This window comes from Lissotriton helveticus, chromosome 7, assembly GCF_964261635.1.
Source record: "Lissotriton helveticus chromosome 7, aLisHel1.1, whole genome shotgun sequence".
In the NCBI taxonomy this organism is placed as follows: Eukaryota; Metazoa; Chordata; class Amphibia; order Caudata; family Salamandridae; genus Lissotriton; species Lissotriton helveticus.
The window spans coordinates 548,745,887-548,767,827 of record NC_136068.1 but is presented as its reverse complement, the minus strand read 5'-3'; the positions used below and the strand labels follow the sequence as shown (position 1 = coordinate 548,767,827).

Below are 21,941 nucleotides of genomic sequence, written 5' to 3'. Positions count from 1 at the left end.
TTTAGAAGCTCAATAAATAAATAAATACATTTTTACCGATGCATAGAGTGGGGTTCGCTACATATTGTAAACCAGCGGTAAAGGGTGTGAGGGGAAGGCCATTTGCGTTGGAGTTCATCTAGACTGTACAGTTAGGATGATGGCAACCCACTGCCCTGATATCCTTTGCATTATCCTCTCTCTTATTAATTACCCAAAGGTGGCTATCATTAACATTTATTCCCATCCAGTCAAGTACGGCCAGACATAGCAGGCGTTAGATCACTTATTTTCCCTTCTCTCCATGCTACCTGACGGAGTGGTTCCCATCATTGGAGGGGACTTCAATTGCCACTTCGAACCCCTGAATACCACACACGACCCCATAACGAGCGATAAAGATTCATCGTGGGGAATCCCAATGTGTAACCACTACCCAGTGAGGGACTGGACCCCTTTAGTATTGCAACTGACCACCCTCACTCTCAGTTATTCTTTGAGAGCTTGTAATGGTTGTTTGTTTGCCGAAAACCCAGGGAAAATACTTTTGATAGGGCTAGCCAATCCTCCGCAATAGATTACATCTTGATTAACGTGGAGGCGTGGCAGAGGATTGTGAACTTTCAGGTACAGCTTCGTGCTGAAAGTGATCACAACCCGTTGTTTGGTACCCTGGTGTGGCATCACTCGGCAAGGGTCAGGCCGCAACTATTCCCCCTCCTCCTGCATTACTCATTGATGGGGGTAGAAGGATTCGTTGGGGCACGTTTTTGCAATCCCCAGAGGCAAAGGCTTCTTTGTATAATTCGATTATACCGTTTTTAGTTAAAGCAAGCACACTTGCAGATAGCAATGGTGTTACTGACCAGTTAGAAGCGATGGGGGACATTCACGCGGCTATGGTAAATACCCTAGCCTCATTCTTTTTTAGTGCATCAACTGGTAAGAAGAATACAAAGAGAATCAATAATCCTTGGTACAATAGGGCTTGTAGAGAGGCAAAGAACGCTCTGTTGACCCACCTACGACAGGGTGACATAGCACGAATAAGGGAGGCTAGAGCTTTCTTCAAAAAATGTATTTTAGCAGCAAAAGCAGAATGGTAAATTGATAGGTGGCAGGCTATGCAGAAAGCCCTTGGAGATAAGGATTCAAGAGGTTTCTGGAACTTGGTAAAAACGGAACGCTCGAGGGAAGGAATGCCATTGATCCGAACCGTGGGGAGGTGGTCTGGCGCTCCCATTTTGAACCCTTATACTCCAAACCCCAAGATGGAGTCACGGAGATGGGGCAGCCTACCACTGACCTTATTTTGGTATTGCAGGTAGATATACCCCCCTGTTCATTGGCTGAGGTCATTATGGACCTATCCAAAGTTCTCCCAAATAAAGCACCCGGACTGGATATGTTCCCTGGAGATCTGTTTAAATCTGAATTGGTGGTTTGGGGCCCGTATCTGACGTATTTATTACATGCAATTCTCCACGTCCTGACACCCCCGCAAACGTGGGCAGGTGCGGAGATCATTCCCATACATAAAAAAGGTTCTCCCATAGACACAGCAAATTATAGGCCTATTAGCTTTTTCGATATAACTCAAAAAGTTTTTGCCCGGGTTCTTTTGGGAAGACTGCAGAGTTGGATGGACGACCATAATATTCTTACCACTTTGCAGGCGGGCTTTAGGTCCAAAACCTCCACTATAGATCAGTAGTTTAGACTACAACTGATCTATTGGAAAACGATTTTGCTGGAGGGAGGCTCTCTCTATCTAACGTTTGTCGACCTCAAATCCGCATTCGATATGGTAGATAAAGATCAATTGTGGGACCTTTTGTTTGAAATGGGGGCCCCAGTTTATCTTTGTAAACAGCTCAAACGATTACATGAAGAGACATTTGCCAAAGTAAGATTTGGGAAAAGCGGGGAACTTTCTCCTCCATTCCCTGTTGAGAAGGGGGTGAGACAAGGTTGTGTGCTCGCACCAACTCTTTTCTCACTCTTCCTTAATGGGCTTATAAATTACCTTTTAGCTGTTAAAGACATAGATTCGCCAAAACTTGCTAGCCGCAGAATACCGGGTCTAATGTTTGCGGACGACACACTGCTCCTATCTAAAAAACCTATGGGGATGCAGCGTATCTTAGATGAATTTAGCTTGTTTTGCAAAAAAAGGAACTTGGAGGTCAACATTTTGAAAACAAAGTATATGGTCTTCCATGCCAACTCCACCAATTGCCCTCAAACTAGAATGGATTCTAGACCCCTAGAAAGGGTGCCTGTTTTTGATTATTTGGGTGTGACTTTGAATGAGAGAATTCTCAGATTTCTAAGGCGAACCTAAAATTAATTCAAGCAAGTGGGGGAATCTTGAAAGTCTATAGAAGCTGTGCTGTTAAAGTCATTGGTCGACCAGCAGAAATATATAAGGTTCAGACTAGGGCAGCCTCTTTATACGGTGCAGAACTATGGGGTCATTGTCCTACGAATATCTTGACTGTGACTAAAAATTACTTTCTACGGCACCTATTGGCCCTACCCCAGAGTACTTCCTTAATTCCATTGAGGATGGACCTGGAAATTGCTCCCATTGCTGACTTGATCGCCGCTCGGCCACTACTCTACTGGCGTCGGTTATGGAGTACGCCTGAGTTGGTGGACTATAGAGAGGAATTGAAGTCGGTCATGTCAATCTTGGGGGCGGGGAAGATCCCATGGTTGTCATTTGTTCGGGAAACATTCCGTAAAATAGGGAGAATGGATTTGTGGTCTGCTCCTGAGGAGACTTGTCTGGTGATTTCAAAACAATCCCTAACTTCTGCTTTGAGGGAATTTAGATTGACAACAATTATGCAAACAACTGAGTCATCTAGTTTAACTTCTAGATTTTTGGATGTGAAATTTCATTACATCCTGGAGCCAGCCTTAGACCTGATACAACCACTTGCAGCTAAGAAATTGTTTACTCAATTTAGACATGGAACGCTCCCCCTTTTTGTATTTACTAAAAAGTGGGCGGGAGCCAATATATCTTTATGTCCCGGGTGCAATGTGATTGAAGAGACGGAGCTCCATGAGATCTTTTTTTGCCCAGCATACCATATGTCTAGATCAAAATGGATTCTCCAACTCTGCAAGAACATAGGAGTAAAAAACTACAGAGAGGTCTACAGACTATTAAAGCACGACACGCATCCGGTTGTTGTTGTTGCCATAGCAAAATTTCTCTTTGCAATGTGGTGCAAGCGCAAAACCTTAGTGAGATGCTTGGATTGAGTAATAGAGGGTGTCGTTTTTCTTCTGGTCATTTCCCGGATTTTATATAGGTATCAACTGATGGTGTAACTTTTTATTTTCTCTGGTAGCCTATTTATTCATTTTAAATAAAAAAAATACTATTTTATGATGATATCATCTTATTTTGATCTTACACATTAAATATTTATGATGCTCATTTTTTCCCAAAAGTTACCTAGGGTTAATATGTAAAGGGCCAGCTTTCCCCATTTATAGTGTATTCCCCCGATACTAAGGGTTTAAATTCGAGAGGGTAACTCTTGTAATTATTTATACGCTGTATAATGCTATCCTATGCTGTGTTACTTGTGTAAAATTGTGTAACTTTTTTAATGTGCTTTTATGGCATTGTTGCCGAAATAAATTCTGTTGAACTGAGCAACTGTTCAGTTAGAGGGGGTCTGAATTGTGAATATGTGTGTGAGGAGTTTGAATTAAACACATTTGTGTATTGGAAGCCAGTGTAGTTCCCTGAGGTGTGGTGTAATTCGGGTTCTGTGTACGAGGTTGAGGATTCTAAGTTCTGGATGGTCTGTAGTCTTCTAATGAATTGCTTGGTGATCCCGGTGTATAGGGTATTCTCATAGTCCAACTTGCTGATGACTACAGCATGAGTTATAGTCTTCTGTTGCTTGGGAACCATTTGAAGATCTTCTTCAGCAATTCAGGGAGTGGGAGCAGGAAACAGTGATAGCATCAACTTGTGCAGTCAGGTCTAGTTTGCTTTCGATGATCATTCAGAGGTAATTGGTATGGTTCCTGGGAGTGGGTCCACTTTCAGCCAGCCACCAATTGGGGCCCAATGGTGAGATGTTCCTGCAGTAGATCACTACTTCTGTCTAGTCCTGTTGAGCTTGAGTCAGTTGGCTTACATCCAGTTAGCAATTTTGGTCATGCAGCGGCAAACTTGCTTCTTGTGTTGGGGGTCTTGTCTGTTATTTGACAGGTCCACAAAGTGTTCAGAAGTGGGCAACTAGAGGTGCCACATTTTTGCCTAGCATCAGCTTATGGTTGGGATTGTCCCCTGGCTCCTCCCTAAGCAATGGTGCAAAAGATCCCAGAGATACCACTACCCTCATTTGCAGAAATTCCTGTTTGCTTTACTTCATGAATCCCACAGTGTGACTCACCCTCCAAATCTAAGATGGGGAAACCCTTCCCTCTTTTGCAGGGACTATGGGCCCGATGTAGGTCGGTCGGTAACGGCCGAAAATCGGTATTTTCGGCCGTTACCGACCGGTAAATCAGAAATGGTATGTAGGGCCCTGAATTTACAGAATCGGTAAATTTACCGATCGGTAAATTTACCGATTCTGTAAAATACCGAATCGGTATTTATTACCGAATCTGTAAATATGTGATGTAGGTGGGACTCTTCTGAGTCCCACAAGCCGTACAGAATCGGTATTTTACCATCAAATCTATTTGATGGTAAAATACCGATTCCGGTGTGCATGCACATGTGTGCATGCACACCTGTGCCATATGACAGGCAGACCTGCCCTTAGGGCAGGTATGCCTGCCACATGGCACCCGAGCCTCTTTTGGGGGTGCCAGAGGGTGTCAAAGTGACACCCCCTGCACCCTTGTGTCAGTCGGTATTTACCGATTCGGTAAATACCGATTCGGTAATGCCCATTCATTCCTATGGGCTTCAAAGCCCATAAGAATGAATGGGCATTACCGGTCGGTATTTACCGAATCGGTAAATACAGATTTTTACCGATTTGGTAAAAGGAACATCTGAATGTTCCTACATGTCCCCCCTTCTCATTTACCGAATCTTATTTACCGAATCGGTAAAATTCGGTAAATAAAATTCGGTAAATGAGTCCTACCTATATCGGGCCCCTATATGCCTATACAGAGTAGCGGCCAGTGTAATGATCAGCACCCTCCACTATTTTCGCTCTAAACCACTTTTGGAGACAGCTTTCTCCAACTGGTATTGGCGCCTGTCTGACTAGGAGGACAACAGTTAAGACCTTTCTTGGTGTAAACTAAGATTTGCGTTGCGTGTAGCAGATGATGCCACTTGGAAGTAAACAAGTGCCCCAGTTTCACCCCAACTGATTTTCCTGCCAGAGGAACAAAAACACTTTCCCACATCCAAGCTATTGTCTCTGCTCCGATAACTGTTTTCATACCACCTCAGAGCCGATCACTCACTGAGCTACTGCTCGAAAGCTAATTCAAAAGAGCTTCAGGCAGGGAAAAGATAACTTTCTAAAAGTTACTTCTCTTATTAAAAACCTGACTTCACCACTGTGATGAACGTTTAATTAATATTAAAAATAGTTGTTTATTCATTTTCCTAGCTGGTGCCTAACAAGAGATAACAGAATTAATATCTACTCCTGCTTCCAATTGTTTTCACCTAGAACCATCTAACATAAAAATAGCTTTTTTGGCCTTCTCACTGTAGGGACATGGTAGGATTAATTTTCTTTTAAATACCATGCACCCTTCCTTGTGGGCTAAGGGGCCTTTTTAGGGGTGACTTATTAGTATTTAAAATAAAGGTATTCTCCCATCTAAAATGGTTATTTCAACAGGTCGCACTGCAGGTTTTACACTGCAGCAGTCACGCTACACAGGGTGGGCTTGAAGCATGTGTGCCCTACAACTGTAGTGGATGGCACAATAGGTGCTGCAGTCCGCAAGTTGTATTTAACTTACAGGCCCCTACACATTCCAGATGTATAAAACCCTAGTCCACACCATAGACTAGGGATGTATTTGCAAATGAAAAGTACCAACCCAGGATAAACCAGTTTAACCAAGTTTAAAGGAGGAGCACATGTACCTTACTATTGGCTAAAAGAGGAGTTCTAACGTGTGCAAAGCAAACAGAGCACACATCTGGGAGTACACAACACAAAAGTTTATCATTTCCTACTGTAAAGAAACCTTTTGGTGTTGCATGCCTTTTTGTCCTTCCCTGAGTTCTCCTTCTGTTGGGTAAATTACAGCCAGGTAAAAAAAACCTTGCACCTCATTTGTGCCTCTGTTGCCAGAGTTCCATGATAGAAACAATACTGATGTGAGGAGGCTCACTCTGTACAAATGTGTCTGTGGAACAGCATGGAAATGACACTTGAAAAGAGAACCACCCAAAGACAATGCTAAAGTTTCCGACAGTGGACGCACATTGTGTCGACTAGATGTGTATCAAAGGGGTGCCCACTTGATGTTCCAGTTCCAACTCCTCTGTGGACACGGGTGTTCTCTACAGTGTTTTAGAGGGCTGCTACACAACCTTGCAGGTGTCTGCCTTACAGCTAGCCTTTAAAAGGTGGGAAGCGCCAACCCCTGGTGTTTACTGTGTAGGGGTTGATGCTCTAGTAGCCCGGTCACGTGATCGAGGAATGTGCCTCCGTGACGTATGCTGACAAGACCTGTGGTGAGCGTACAAAGTGATATACTGGGATATCATTGCTACAGTCGGAGGGTCAGAAGTGGAATCTCAGAAGGCGTTGGTCCCTTGATGAAGTAAGTGGGGACTAAAAATTGAGTCAGGACCTGTTGAGGTTTTGGCTATTATGAGAAGGTACCACATACATGTAGATAAGCTTTGTGATGTGGTATCTGATTTTGTTAAGATTTGTGACCAACCGATCTGGAGAAAGGGTACTGCATACTTGGAGATACTCTTCACATTACAGACTTAATATAAGCTGTGCCTAACTGATTTGGAAATTAGGCATAACGATGACACTGAGTCATTTTATACACAGTGTGAGACTACATCGTGAACAGCTCTCCCTTCAGGTTAAGAGTTAAAGGACAAACGTTTGGGTAAGACAACCCATGTCTTCGATACCTATTTTTAACTTCGCTCGACAACTCATGAGTGTTTGTGTAGTGCCTCACGATTTGGTGGTGTTTTCATTTTAAATACAGGTGTGACATGCATGCGCCACTGTATGATATCTGGAATGTTTTACCAAGTGCGTTATAGTATGTAAAATGATACTGTTTCCCCCCTCTAATTATATGGTAGATAAGGAAATTTCTAAATGACAGAAACATAAGTGATAAAAGTAAGGCCACTGACTGGTGCTATTGGTACATTACTCAAGAATCACCAATCAGACTGATGGAGTCATGGTGTAAGCGACATAAGATAGAGATCGCAAAGTCCTGAAGAAGGCCAATGACTCTTAGTGCTGAAGATAGGACTGGGAGATACATGTTAACAAAATTATTTGGAGCGATGGTAGGGTAGTTATACTGCGAGACCATCCAATCGTGGTTTTTAACCATATCTAAGGAACCCAGAATAAAAGAATGAAGCTAGTCTCTCAGAGGAGAAGGGAAATCATCTAAACTCTGAATATCTTGGTGGAAGAACCTATGTACCTGTCTTAAAACACCTAGAAGCTTGCTTGCCAGTCTGCCAAGAGACGTAAGGAACCTGCCTATGCTGCAGGAATGGAAATTATCCAGGACGGCACAAGACGCTGCGTGTCCCCTGTGGCTGTGGGGTGGTCAGAAAAGCAGGTTGCTGGAAATAGTTTCAGGAGGACCCATTTATAGGAAGGCCTCCTCTAGAGTAGAATATCTCACCGGTTCTAGGCAGCAACTATTACTCCACAATGACGTGATTTCCATGGCTTGGTCAGGTTAGCGTTTGTGTGTTGCCATTTGGCGCATAAGAAGGCTTGCCTCTACTTAAACCTGATCTGCCCCAGGTGGCTGAAACTGCTAAAGTTGTCACTTGCCCATGAGGGCTGCCACTGTCAAAGTAAAGACCAACCCATGCTGGGCTCAAACTGCGAAGGTTGTGACCAGCTCAAGTGGGTCTGCAGCTGCCAAAATTATGACTGCTGAATTTGTGACAGGCCCAAATGGCGACTGCATTGGCTGAACCCAGAAGAAGACCTTCTGGTGGCTGCAACTGCCAAATGTAGCAACACCCCGGAAGGGGCTTTGTCTATGCTCCTCCTGTTCCTGGTGTGGGGACTGGTAAAGTGCTTGGGAGATGACACTTACCTTTGGACCAAACAGGACCACACCATTTGAGGACTGCTGCCTCAGGCGATTAAGAAGAAGAATCACAGAGGCACGCTGCCAAAAGAAGCCCAGCGTCAATGGTGAAAAGTACTTTTGAAGTGCAAGCCAACATGCTTCTCAGAGAATGCTGAGATGCCCTAGTGTACTAGGTGGCTTGAGTGAGATCCTGAGAGGACTGATTCACTGGTAAAATCTTAGGAGAGTATGACGGACAACAGATACTGTTTGGAGGTGTTTAAACTGCACCTGTTCTCAATTCATGATATTCTTGTTTTCCCTTTGGGGTAGAGAGATCACTCAGAGCCTAGTTGAGAGCCTGAGGACAGGGGATAACTGCAAGGTTGTGAAGTGGGTGCAGCACCAACGATTCTGATTTGCTTTTGTTACTAGTAGAGTGTAGTACTGAGTATCATTGTATAATGAAAGTACTTTCTGTCTTGAAAGATAAGTACTAGTTTAAACATTTTCTTTGCTGTGCTGTTGACTGACTGTTGTTTTCTGAGTTTGAACACCAACACACTACCTCCAAAAAGTTTGTGAATGTTCACATTCGCTACCCAGAGGGTCAAGTGCTGAAAGGGAAGTACTTGGTCCAGCTTGCCGTAGCTATATCTGACCTCTAGCTTACTACATTCAATGCCCAGTCTTACCTATTGCCATACACTGTGATGTTTCACCTCTGGCTACCCTGTGCCTTCTGAAATTTCTCACCTCTTGACTGGCTCCCCATTGTCCTATCACATCGCTGTACCCCTGCCACTGCTTCTCACCGCTGGGCCCCTACGTCCTGTATTGTTTTGTCCCCTTTAGTTCCTCTCCACCAGGCCCATCTCAACTCTTACCCCTCCTCTGTTTCCCTCATCTCTGACTGATTGACTGACTGAATTATTTATTAAGCGCACTATTAGGATGACCAGTTACAGTCTAGGATTTAGTACGTAGCCAGGTTTTTAAAGCCTTTCTAAACAGGATCTTGTTCATTTCCAGGCGTAACTCCGAGGGCAAAGAATTCCACAGCTTTGCCGCCTGAAATGAAAAAGCATTGCCACCCCATCGGGCAAACCAGACCCAAACTGCCAGATCCTAATGTGCGAGACGGTACATAGCGAGCAAAAAGAGATTTCATATCCTCGGCACCTCCTCCATTTACAGCTTTGTATACTAGGCATAAAGCCTTAAACTGCACCCTTCGTCGAACAGGAAGCCAATATAGTAGCCTTATGTCATTGGACGTCGGGTGGTGTTTCGGAAGATCCAACAGTACTCTTACAGCAGCATTCTGCAATGACTGGAGTTTGAAGAGCTGTCATTCTCCAATTCCAACATACAGTGCATTGCAATAGTCAATACGCGATAGAACCAAGGCTCTTACTACTGTCTTCCTTAATGCAAAAGTTATAAATGGCAGTATTTTTCGGAGGACCTTAATCATGAAGAAACAGGCTGAGGTGACCTGATTGACTTGCGAGGTGAGTGTTAGATCTTTGTCAATCACGAAACCTAAGTTCTTAACTTTTTGTGCCGGGACGGGACAGATGCCAGCTTCTGGGGGCCCTCTAAACTGCTGTACCGGATTCACTTTGGCTCTGCTCCATATAGCGTCCCCTCACCTCTGAGCCCTCATACTTCTAATCCTATGACTCCTTTTTTACCACTCCCTCTAGCAGCCTCTTCTCACCACTGGCCCTCCTCTTGGCTGACCTGCTAACCTCTGTCTAACTCTACCAGGTCCCTAGAATTCTACTGCACAGCTTTAAATATACGTGAATATTTAATCTTACAGATGTGATTAGTATGAAAGAAAGAGTTACACAAAAAAAGTAGCTGATCATCTCATCAACTGCAAAACATGCAGTTGTTTGTTTAGATAAAGATAAACTGTGTTGGGACACACAGCTCTGGATGGTTAAGACGTGTACCTCTGCCCTGAGTGCCAAACTGTACTGTTCTCTGGATCCTAAATGCGAATAGGTGAACACATATCTTGTGTGTGCCAGGATATAGGCCTGTCTACAGATTGCAGTCTTGTTGGAGTGGGAGGGGCGCCCAAAGCTTTAGCCTCATAGTGGTGGCAGGCTAATGCCTTCACTAGGAGTTAAGCCGCACAAGCCAGGTTGTGACAGCATACTGTGTAGTGATCAGTAGGAGTGAACAGGACATTTTTTACCCATTCTCACTGCGGTGAAACCTGCAGGCTCATTCATCTGTTTAAAAGTTCTGTTGCTGTATGCTTAACTCACTCTTGGCCTACATCAGGTAAGACGAGGATTCCTGTGCAGAACAGGAGTAGTAAATCTATGTTGATTGCATGTGTGCCTGAGAAGGGTACACTATGAGGATGGGGCAGTACTGTGCATTGCCTGTGTGGGTAATACAAGTACTGGGGGTATGTATACCTGAGAGGAACATATTGCATGAGAGATGTAGTGCTGTGCAGTGCATGAACAGGGAAAGCATGTGCTGGATACATGGGTGCTTGCGTGAAGTACAATACATGAAGGGTGAAGTGTATTGCAACATGCACATAATGAGTGTGTGTGCAAGCAGTGTGCATGTTTGCATATAACTCACACTGGGTACAAAGCTTCAGCAACAAACAGTGCACGTAGACTGAGTACAATGCATAGATGTAGCAGTGCTGGACCCAAAGGGGCATATGTATCAAAAATATGATTTGCGATTCTCAAATAGCGATTTTTTTGTGAATCGCTAATTGAGCATCGCAAAAGCGCAATGTAATTTTTTTCCGCAAAGAATCGGCAATTCCTTAAAAATCCCAAAATCTAATACTGATATCCAAAATGGCTTTACTTGTTAGCATATTCGCTTTTAAGAAGTCGCAAAATTAGCAAATCTGCCATTCAGTTGCAGCTTGATGACATCACACCCAGGAAGTGTGACTGCCCATGCTGTTCCTGATTGCCTGAGGCTGTGTTCGAGGCTGGGAGGAGGGGCATACCACTCTGAACTATAACACAACCAACACACAATGGGTCCACAGGAGAAGGAGAAGGAGGCAGCTGGGAGGAAAAGAAAACACAAATTCATTGAGAAGGAGCAGGAGGTACTCATTGAGGGGTTGGTTAATAGCCATGAGTTGCTGTTTGGCAAGAAATCCCTGCATGTCCCTGAGTCTCAAAAGCGCAAAATCTGGCTGGACATACAGACGAAGGTGAAGGCCATAGGTGTAACACAGCGCTCCATTGGTGACCTACGCAAGTGCTGGTATGACATGCGCTCAAGGTCTAAGGACAAGGTTGCCACCAGGCTTGCGGAGGCGAAGAAAACTCGTGTGGGTACATCCACAGAGACTGAATCCGCACCCCTTGAAGGGGTGGTGGAGTCCACCCTACAGCCTGAAAACATCAGCCAGGTGGCAGATATCGATACCTTTGACAAGCCCAACACCAGACAAGGTAAGAAGCATGCTAAATCAGCACTGACATATTACCAAATTAATGACAAACTCAGGAATGTCCCAATTACGAAGTAACAATGCAACACCATTCCATATTTTCCAGCCCACCCGGCATTGCATCATGGGAGATGTAGTCACACACATAACACAGTTGAGCAATGACACACAGCAATGTGTCCAGCAGTTGACACAAAATAGTAAAGGTAAAAATGTAAGATAGCACTTAGGTAACCAAAATGCCCAAAAATTATTCCGTGAACAATGGAAAGCAGAACTCACAATAAGTAGTGCTATTGTATTTACAGTTGAACCTGAAACACAGGGTAACAACACCGAAGAGGAGGAGGCAGCACAGACACAGTACCAGGCAGGGGGAGAGGACACAGAGCAGACAACACTGCCAACACCTGTTATACGAAGACACCGTCACACTGTGCCTCCACTCCCCGGGTTGGAGGGAGAACCCAAAGCCATAGAGGATGAGGCACATCCAGAGCAAGAACAGCGTGCACGGCAGGAACATGACCAGCCCCCTATGCACCGTAGGGATGAGAGTTCCAGGAGACGCAGGCCAAGGACACAAACCAGCACAGACGCAGGAGAGGATCCTTCCGTATTTTCCTGCCTGGAAGGCACAATGATGAAGGTCCAGCACCTACAAGCCAAAAGCATGAGATCAATACACAGGCAGCTGGTGTCTGTTAATCATAAACTTACAGGCATGAAGGAGGGCATCAAAGAGCTCAATCACAAAGTCGATGAGGGATATAAGGCCTGTGCAGACAGCATTAGGGAAATGACTGGATCAATCAAACAACTCTGTGCCCCAATGAAAAGGGACCATGCATCCAGAAGCAGGGGAAAACAACATCTGTTCACCCGTCCGGATCTATATTTCAAGGCGGTCAACCGTTTGTCAAATGCCACATCGGTACTGTCACCATGCAGGTAGAAATGGCACTCTGCAGCCAGGATGTTGCCAAAGGTTTGGTGCAGGTCACAGAGGCAGTTGACCAGCTGCAGAGAGCTAACATAGGTCGCACAGGTCTCCTGGGGGCAGGGTACAGTGAGGAGCTCTACAGCCGAAGCAGCATCATCCCACCTATTTCAAAACCCAGACGGCGTAGAGTGAGGCAGGGAACACCATCAGATGCCTCAAGGGAGAGCAGTGAGCACCTGAGCGTGCAAGTGCAGGACGTGCACGTAAGAAATGAGCTGAGTTACCACAGCTGAATGCTAATGGGTGAAGTAACCCATGGCATATGATATTTGTAAACCCATTACTCATGCACTGTGTACATGACGTGCAACAGCAAGTGCCACACATAAAGTGTGTTTGTAGGCTGGGTGAATGCAATTTACCTGACTCTAAGGTACATTAAAACACAGTCATTCTCAAATCATTATTTGCATTGTGTCATCATTACTCACCTAGAAAAAGTTGTGTATGATTTCATCAAGTCTCTGTTGACCATCAGCTGCCCCTACACCACCTGCTGGTCTGCAACGTGGTCCTGGTACCTCATCCTCATCTGATTCCATATCTGTGAGTTCAAGTAGTATGCCTTTTCTTGTCGCAATGTTGTGCAGCATGGCACAAGTAGCCACAATCTTGCAGCAGGTCTCTGGGCCATATTGTAGTGCTCCTCCACTTTTATACAGGCAGTGGAACCTGCTCTTCAGTATACCAAATGTCCGCTCAATTACACAGCGCGTTGACTTGTGTGCGCAATTGTATCTTCGCTCTCTTGGATTACCCGGATTGAGGTACGGTGTGAGGGTGAATTTACGCACTGCATATGCACTGTCACCTACAGGATGAAATACATACGGTTAATCACTGTCCTCTCACTTCAGCCCTTGACTGTATGTAAGAATGCTTTACATGCTTTTACCTAGCAGCTAGCCCTCGGCAAATTCGCCCCCAGTGAGACGTGTGTACATCCCAATGTGTCTAAAAAGAAGGAATCGTGTGTACTGCCAGGGTATTTTGCCACTATATCAGTTATGATATATTATGCATTACAGATGACCTGTATGTTGAGAGAATGGAATAGTTTGCGGTTTCTGAATACGTATTCATTTTTTGAGGGGGGTGAGAGAGCTACATGGGTACCATCTATGCAACCAATGACATTTGAAAATAGGGCAATCTGATAGAAGTCCAGTTTGGTTTGCTGCAATCCCTGGTGTGTGGCGTGGAATGTGATGTGATGATGTAGCCTCTGTACCATTGCATATAACAATGCAAGTAAGAAGCGCGACAGGCAACTCTGGGAGACCTCTCCTGCTGTCGCTATCACTCCCTGAAAGCTCCCTGATGCCAGTAAGTGCAGTGAGCACAGGACCTGCGCTTGTCGTGGAATGGTTTGGGTCCTGCGGGTTGGGTGTTCAACAATAGGTTTTAGCTCCGCAATCAAGTCCAGTATGGTAGCTGAGTGCAGCCTACACTTCTCATGTATCTCTTCCTCTATCCGCTGGAACAGAGTGATGCGCACTCTGAAGACCTGTTCCTGTCGCTTCCTTCTCTGTGCTGCCGCTTGAATGCACATCCTCCTGGCTATCACATACAGTGCTGGCTTTGTGGAAGTCCCTGTGGCATTGGGGGCTTGTTCAAATAGGATGCACCTGTTTACCACCTGGTTTGAATTGGTGGTAAAAATCAGGTGCAAAACTGCGAATGTTGAAGTTTTGCAATTTGCACATTTTTGTTACATAGGTTTGTGAATTCGCTTTTTGTGACATAGGTTTTTGGGACAATCGCTAATTGCATTTCGGTATTTGCAAATTTGCAAATGATTATTTGCAGATTGTGGGACTCGCAAAATAGGTATTCGAATTTTAGTGAATACCTATTTTGGGATGCAAAACTCTGTTATACATTGGAAAAGGGTATTTTGCAATGGCAAACACTGTTCTTTGTGATTTGCAGCGTGTGTGACCTCAAAATACCTTGATACATATGGCACAAAGTGTGCTGTGAATGGACACTGAGCAAATGTGCCTGAAATAGTACAATATATGGAGGACTTTGGGTTCCATTTTGGGAAGCCCAGGCCTGCCTGGTGAAGACATGAGGAGGTGACGAATCCCCCAGACAGGTTCATTTGTGGATTGCTACATTCATGTGAGCTAAGAGAGACACACACTGGAAGGATAAGGAAGATACACCCTTTACATGTCAAAAGGCTGCTCTTTGATTCAGTCATAGATCAGAAGGAGGGGCCTGTACACATCTCAGGAATGGAGATGGGACTGACAAGGGAATCATAAAAATTGGGGCTGGGATTAATCTTTTGATGCACATATCACTGTGGCTAACATCCAGGTGTGAAATGTGGTCACTCCCATGAATCGTGTAGAGGAAAATCAGATTCAGACTCATACCTGCTGTGACAGACATATTTCATGAGGAAAGAAAAAAGCAAGGAGTCCACTTCAAAAGAAGCAGAACCCAAAGATAAAACTTCAAAGACTCATACTGTTAATAACATTTGGTGTTTTCGGAATAGGACTATAGGAGTGGAGGGTGAGTCCCCAAAGATTTGTCATCTGCTGAGCAGCCAGATGGGCTGTGTGAGAAGGGGGAGCTCTGCAAGACTTCTGCCTGTGACCAGGTCTGGGGGCCAAGGCCTGCTAGTCTCCAGACTGGGTAAGGTGACATCTCCCAGGGAAACCAAGACCACCAGCTCTGGAGCCTGGAGCACCAGTGCCTGCCTGCTTGCCATGGTCAGTGTAGCCTGTGAGTAAGAGACTGTTGGAGGGAGCTAGGTCCAGTGGGAAGCCCTACCTTGAAGACGCCCTGTGCAAGGTGAGAGAATTCAGATGTGCACCGATCAGGCCATCGCCCATGTGCAGGATTGTATTTGGCGACCCCCTGTATGCCAGGAGGGAGCCACCGTAGACTGAGTTGTGTGTTGAGCTCCATGAAGGACTGGCTATGATTGTATTGCTGATCTGTGATGACCCCATATGCCAGAGCGAGTCACAGGTAAACTACCAGGTCAAGGAGTGCTAAGTATGTGATGTGTCGATGAGACTGTAAGAGCCTGCAACCGTATAACCACGTACCCTAGCAACCCTGTATGGACTTCCAGTACCAACTTTGCCAAAGGCTTCAGGCCGTCATCCAGAGGAGAGACTAAGACTACAACCTTCGGGCTGGACCCAAACTGTGGGGGAACTGCCTCCGACTGCCGGTGATGCCGTGGATGAAGTTGCATCTTCGCTGGATCCAGTCGGGAGCTGAAGAAAGGATCCCCCTGTTGAACAAAGTCAACTCACCACATGTTCATTAGCAGGGAGCTACTCTGACATCAGAGAGACCTCTGGCAGCACAGCTCAGGAGAGAGAGAACCTGTGCCGCCGGGTGCTGCTCCAAGCTCAGTGGGCCTAGTGGGACAGAGTTGAAGGCACACGCTGCATAGTTGAACTCTTTCATGCTGCAAGAGTGGGTAAGACGTGAACTGGGCCAATTGGGCCCCAGGGGATTCACTGCTAATGGTGTTGCAGCACCATAGACATTTTTGACTAAATTCCTAAAGAGTCAAGCTGAGAATTCTTGAGTATGGTCTAATAGTTTGCATTCCTTGATGTGGCAACCAGTGAGTGGGGAATAAACCTGAACACCTAACATAATGGAGGATGGGTCAGAGTTTCTCCTGACAACCATTACAGTCCCAACTTCAGGGGGATTGTGTTGTTTCTTCTAAATGTCATAATTTGCTGCATGTGTAGACTAAATAAAAATAAAATACTATGTTTCTAGTAAAAGCAAGTATTTTGCTAGAAATTGATTTACTGTCCATACTGTTTTCACTTTGAGTTATGAGTTGTGCTCACTAAACTGTTGCTACATCCCCTTGTGGGAGCCTTGACTGCTCGACCACTGCTACCACCGAAAGTCAAGTGCAAAAGAGGAACTTGGTCAGTTGAGTGGGATCCATAGCGGGTTGGGCCCTTGGCCTCTACCACCACGGTTGGACCCAGACTCCTGCCTTCTTCATGGCCTTCCGAAAGGGGTACCGAGAAATGTCAAGCTTCACAAATGAATGACTCTCTTCAAACCCCACTTATGAGAAAAAAACATATAGTAATTGTGAATTCTTTAGGTGTAGGAAACCATAACATATTGATTTTATTAACTTAAATGTGAAATATCAGACTGGTCATGTTTATTCGATCTAAGATCTCAATGTTAAATACGCTTCACTTATGTCCAAGAATATAAATTCTGCTTTATTGAAAATTGCGGCTAAAAAAAACCTCTACCCACAACCTGTTCACCCCTGTCTGTCTTGACCCTGCTGCGCCACCTCACTTATATAGTCCCTCTTTCATGTCACCTATAGCCTCCCAACCAGCAGCCCTAGATCATTGGTAGCTTACCATGACATATCTACTGTGACCTCTTTGTAGCACTGCAGCAACTCTTGATCCCTTATCCTGACCTGCCCTGTCTCAACTCTGGCACTCTCACCATACAATCTGCTTTCCCCTTTGACACCTGGCTTACTTCTCCAAACTCCATTATGTCTACTTTATCATGTCTGCTCCCATGCCTCAGTGTCTCCTCTGGCCCCTCCGTAGCCCTGTAGTAACTCTTGGCCCTCACTCTTCTTTACTGCCCTGTCTCACCTCTGATATAATGCAAATACTATCTCATTTCAAACGTTACCTGCCTCTTCCCTACTTTCTCCTGTAACACCGGTCACTACCCTCCCCATTAGAACATCTTATGTCTGTCCCATGCCTCTTTGTCTCCTCTGGCAAACACCCTTGTCAACCCATCTCACCCTTGACCTCCTCTGCCGGCTGCTTTGTCTTTCTTATGACCACCCTCCCTTCAGTGCCCTTCCTCATCATCATCCTAATTCCCCTCTGAGAACAATGTCAGCTCTGCCATTTCCACATCTCTTCTTTACCCTCACTCCCACTACCCCTTTTCCCAAGCTGTTTAGTCCCACCTAATGCCCTCTGTGTTTCACAGCTTGCCCCTCTTCCATATGGCCCTGTGGGACCTCTTGTCCATTGCTCCACTGCTCTGTCTCATCTCTGCCCCTTTCCCCCCGCTGCCCCATACCACTTCTTGCCCCTCCTTCCACTGCCCTGTCTAACCACTGGCACCATTCGCCCACAGTCTACTCTCACATTTGTCCCCATTCCTCTTGAAGCAATGTCTTACTTATGATTCCACCCCCTCTGACTCTTTGTCTCCTCTAGTTTCACTCTCCCACAGCTCTGCCTGTCATCTGGTGCCTCACTTTTGGCCTCCATCCCCTTCTGTCCTGTGTAACCTCTGCCACCTCTCACCCCCTCTCTTCCATCTCTCCATAGCCTTCTCTCCTGTTGTACTATCTCAACCCTGGTGTCCAACCACTAACCCAGCATCTTTGCCACCCCAACCCACTACTGCCAAGTCTCACCTATGGCTTCACTTCTCCCGCTGCCTCATATTACGTTCATCCCTTTGTCACTTCTAGCCTCCCTATTCAGGTAGCTCTGTCTCACCTTTGTCCCCACAACCTGCTTTGCCACGTCACCTCTAACCACCTTCCTCATGCTGTCCTATTTTATCTCTGGCCCCATACAGCCTTAGCCCATTCTCATGTCTTATCCCCTCACCCCGTGCTGCCCATCTCACTTGGGCTTCCTGACCTACTGTCTCATGAAATCACTGCAGGGTCTCCAACCTTTTTTGCAGTGAGAGCTACTATGATCAGTGAAAATCATCATGAGCTACTAAAGGACGAGCAACTCGCGCATAGTTCCCAGAGTCCTCTCCACACCCGCTTCATTGACAGAGAAAGGGATACACATTTAGTGTATGCAATGCATAACATGAAACAAGAAAACCTGGCATTAATCCTGGCTTCCCTCTTCGACAAATTGTTTGATCCTGAGCTCTGCAGGCACCAGCTACGTAGACTACAATCATTAGAAGTTATAGGGCTCTGCAGAGCTGTGCAAAGCGACCAACATACTGAAAAAATACTGCAAGTATGTCTCTTACAACTTGTCATCCACCACACTACTATGTTCCATAACACAGTAAATGCACCTCGGTGGTCATCATGCATAACATGGAAACACATCCCATATAGGTTCACAAAACAATGACACCATTCCAATCACATAGGGTACATGGCCTAGCTTGCAGAGCATGTAGGTGAAAGCTTCAGTGTCCCACTAAGGGGTAGTACATGCTACATAAATGCTGCAATACAATTATTTTGTTACAACATGCCGTCTTTTTCTTCATTATCAGGCCTGATGGTACCTTGATATGCTTCAATTTAGGATGTGCACTGTGCACTATACAAGAATCTCTCCTGACAATTTCATGTTGCTCCATGTAGTTATGACCTATGCAAGATGTATGGAACGCACCTTGCCTCTTACTTCATTGAAATAGCATTGTCATCATGGATGGTGGGAGTCCACGACTATTTCATGTTTAAAAACTGTCACTTCTAAAAATGCCTATTAAGACAGTGATGTAATTTGATGTTCTTATTAAGTGGTTCTGCATGTTGGAAAAATAAAAGTTGTGATTTTTTTTTCAACAGATGCCAATTTTGTATAACTTCTGTGTCCCTTTCAGCAATATTTACAAATGTATGTTTGCGCAAGGAAGGGGTTATACACCTAAGCTTGGCTCATGGTTCAGCCTTCACAGTCTGAACCATGTCTCAGCTCCCCCTGTTTATTGTTGGCTCTATTTACAACTGAAAAATACAGCCACTGTAAGTGTGAGGTACTTTTTTATTTGAATGAGATCAGTTCAAAATGCTGTGTTAAGCCTTATGTTCATTGTGCCATAAAAGGAAGAGTTCATTTTAAATATCTCCCGTTATTTAATTAAATTCAGCGTTTACTTTACAGAGTTTAAAAAAAATAATAATAATAACGTACCTCCTGCAAGTTGTCCCTATGCACAAACCGGATCCAGGAACTTAATTGTACGTTTCTCTCATTATTCAGCTGAAATGTAATTGAAAGAAACGTTAAATGATATTGCTGTCTCTTGTTTGTGGCCAGGAACAACTTGCAATGTACTTTATTTAAAAAAGGAAAGATCCCCATGAAACGCTGCTTTAACTCAATGTTAAATGAAATCAGCGTTTCAAACTGATTTTTTCTTACTAAATAAATAAAGTATCTTTGCATTTTGATGCCCTGAATAAAGCAATTTACAGGCATCTTTTTCTCACAAAAAAACGTTTCTCTCTTCCACTAACCTTATGCTGTCAGTCTGGTTGTGCCTCCAAGGGTGCTTCTCTTGCTTCACAAGTCATGCAGGATCAAAGTGCGGTGCTGGGCAGCAGAAGGTAGGTGTCGTGGTGCCAGACCAGCATCATTGCTTAGCCTCAGCCCGCCCCCGCTAAGCTCAATAACCAATGGAAGCAGTTGGTTCGTGGGACAGCAGGCAGGGACGCATACGAGGCAAAATGGCCTAAAAATACACAAAATGACCATGACAGGTAACAAAAGTGGGCATTGAGTCTCGAGGTCCCGGTAGCTCGCAATGGACTGGTTAGAGACCCCCTATACCTAGGGTGACGAGGCGTTCCGGATTTGCCTGCACAGCCCCGGGCTTTCGCCAGCTTCCCCAGCAGATTTCAAGAAATTAAGCTCATGTCCCGGTTTTTAGACAGAGTTTTTGGCTTTAAATTTCTTGTCACCCTACCTATACCCTGTGTCTCATCTTGCTTTTTTCCTGCCTCACCTACTGTCCAGTTTCACATCTGGTGCCCCTCCTTATAACCACTGCAACCCCATAGCCCTGTCTAGATACTGAACCCCCCCCCCAATAGCATCTTCTCACAGCAAACCCATTCTCCCATGGTGCTGAGTCATCTCTGGTTCCCTCTTCTTAAAAGTCTGTGTCGCCACTCGCCCCCCCAATACCCTCGGCCATGTCCCCCAAAAACACTTTGTCCCATGTCTCCTCATATTCCCTGGCTGTTCTGTAATCCATCTGGGTGTCCTCTCATCACTGCTCCCTAACTCCTAGGGCCTACCTCTTTCCAATACCCCATCTCACCTCCGGCTCATCTCACATTTACCACGTCTTGCCCAACGGTAGGGGTTGGCAAACCAATAACTAGAAGTGTGTGAAATTATGCCTGGGAGACATTTACCATTCCACATGGATTGCGCTGAATGTGCCATACCAACATCACTAGTAATGTTTTGTATTTAAAATAGATAAACAAAACACATAATTTCTGGGAGTAACTCAGTGTTCACAATTCCAAGCTGCCCTGGTAACCTAAATAAGGAATAATTTGTAGCTTTAAGCCCAAACAGGGTTAGAGGAGGTCAGAAACATTAGCCCATATTTCCCTCTCTGTTACTAGGTGTGCACGAATTGCAAGAATAGATAGTGGACTTTCTCTGTAATAGTAGCGCAAGGGTATGGGTGACCTTCTGGCTATCTGGTTGATCTTCCCGGATGGTGCAAGTGACCAGATAGCCAGTATTTTCACTCAGTGAATTGGTAAGATCTGCAAAGGCCCTAGGCCAGAGCACCAGTTGACATGCCTGGGTCCATGGGTGGGACTATCTTGTCGCAGACCCCGGGATGAGTTCCCCAGGAACCAAGGTTGCGTGCACTTGCCCACCATTTCTCAGAGTGCCTAGGGTGGGCTTCCACAGTCCTGTGGTTGACTCCCCTGCTTCACCGGAACAAGAAGCCCTGATCATGCCCCAGGTCAGATGAGCTTCAGCTGGCCCATGGTAGCAAGCCCCCATTCTTTGACTCTGTGTGTCACAACTTGCCCAAACAGGGTCCTACAGGACCAGGGAAGGGATACTCTGGCTCTCCTGGTTAAGAAACTCTGAACTGGGGACCATGCATTTGGCACACCGTGCTTCAGAGTGCCCAAGATAAGCTTCTGCAGGCCTCGGAGAGGGGATCCCTAATTTGCCAGAGTTGAAAGCCTGAAGGAAAAAAGCCCTTACGGGGCCCCATGTCAGAACTCTAGTGGGCCCTGGGAGAGGGACGTTGTCATGCCCAGGACACGGGCACTAGGACCCTGGGGCACAGGACAGAGGCCAGGGGACACCAGACACCAGTTCCGGTCAGGGGAGGGGACAGGAAGGGACACGGACACAACAAGCTGGACCTCGAGGCAAGAGGTCAGAGGACACATGTGCCCTACCAGATAATATAATAAACAAGTCCCTGAAGCACCAATTGTTTCCTGTGTGGTCCTGGGGGTCGGAG

At 45.4% G+C, this 21,941-nt stretch overlaps 1 long non-coding RNA gene across 5 annotated transcripts in view; it reads right to left on the bottom strand.

Moving 5' to 3' along the window:
• LOC144768736 (uncharacterized) overlaps window positions 1-20,027 on the bottom strand; it is a 152,081-nt gene extending 132,054 nt beyond the window's left edge. For 2 of the 5 annotated variants that reach the window (XR_013598619.1, XR_013598618.1), the window contains exons 1-4: window positions 19,951-20,026; window positions 19,625-19,693; window positions 13,142-13,521; window positions 12,118-12,365 (exon numbers count right to left, since the gene is read on the bottom strand). This is a non-coding gene — a long non-coding RNA (uncharacterized LOC144768736). Of the gene's footprint in view, window positions 1-12,117; window positions 12,366-13,141; window positions 13,522-19,624; window positions 19,694-19,950 lie in introns of all 5 variants that reach the window. The other 3 variants (XR_013598620.1, XR_013598621.1, XR_013598622.1) reach the window with 3 other exon arrangements.
• Between the last annotated feature and the right edge of the window lie 1,914 nt (window positions 20,028-21,941).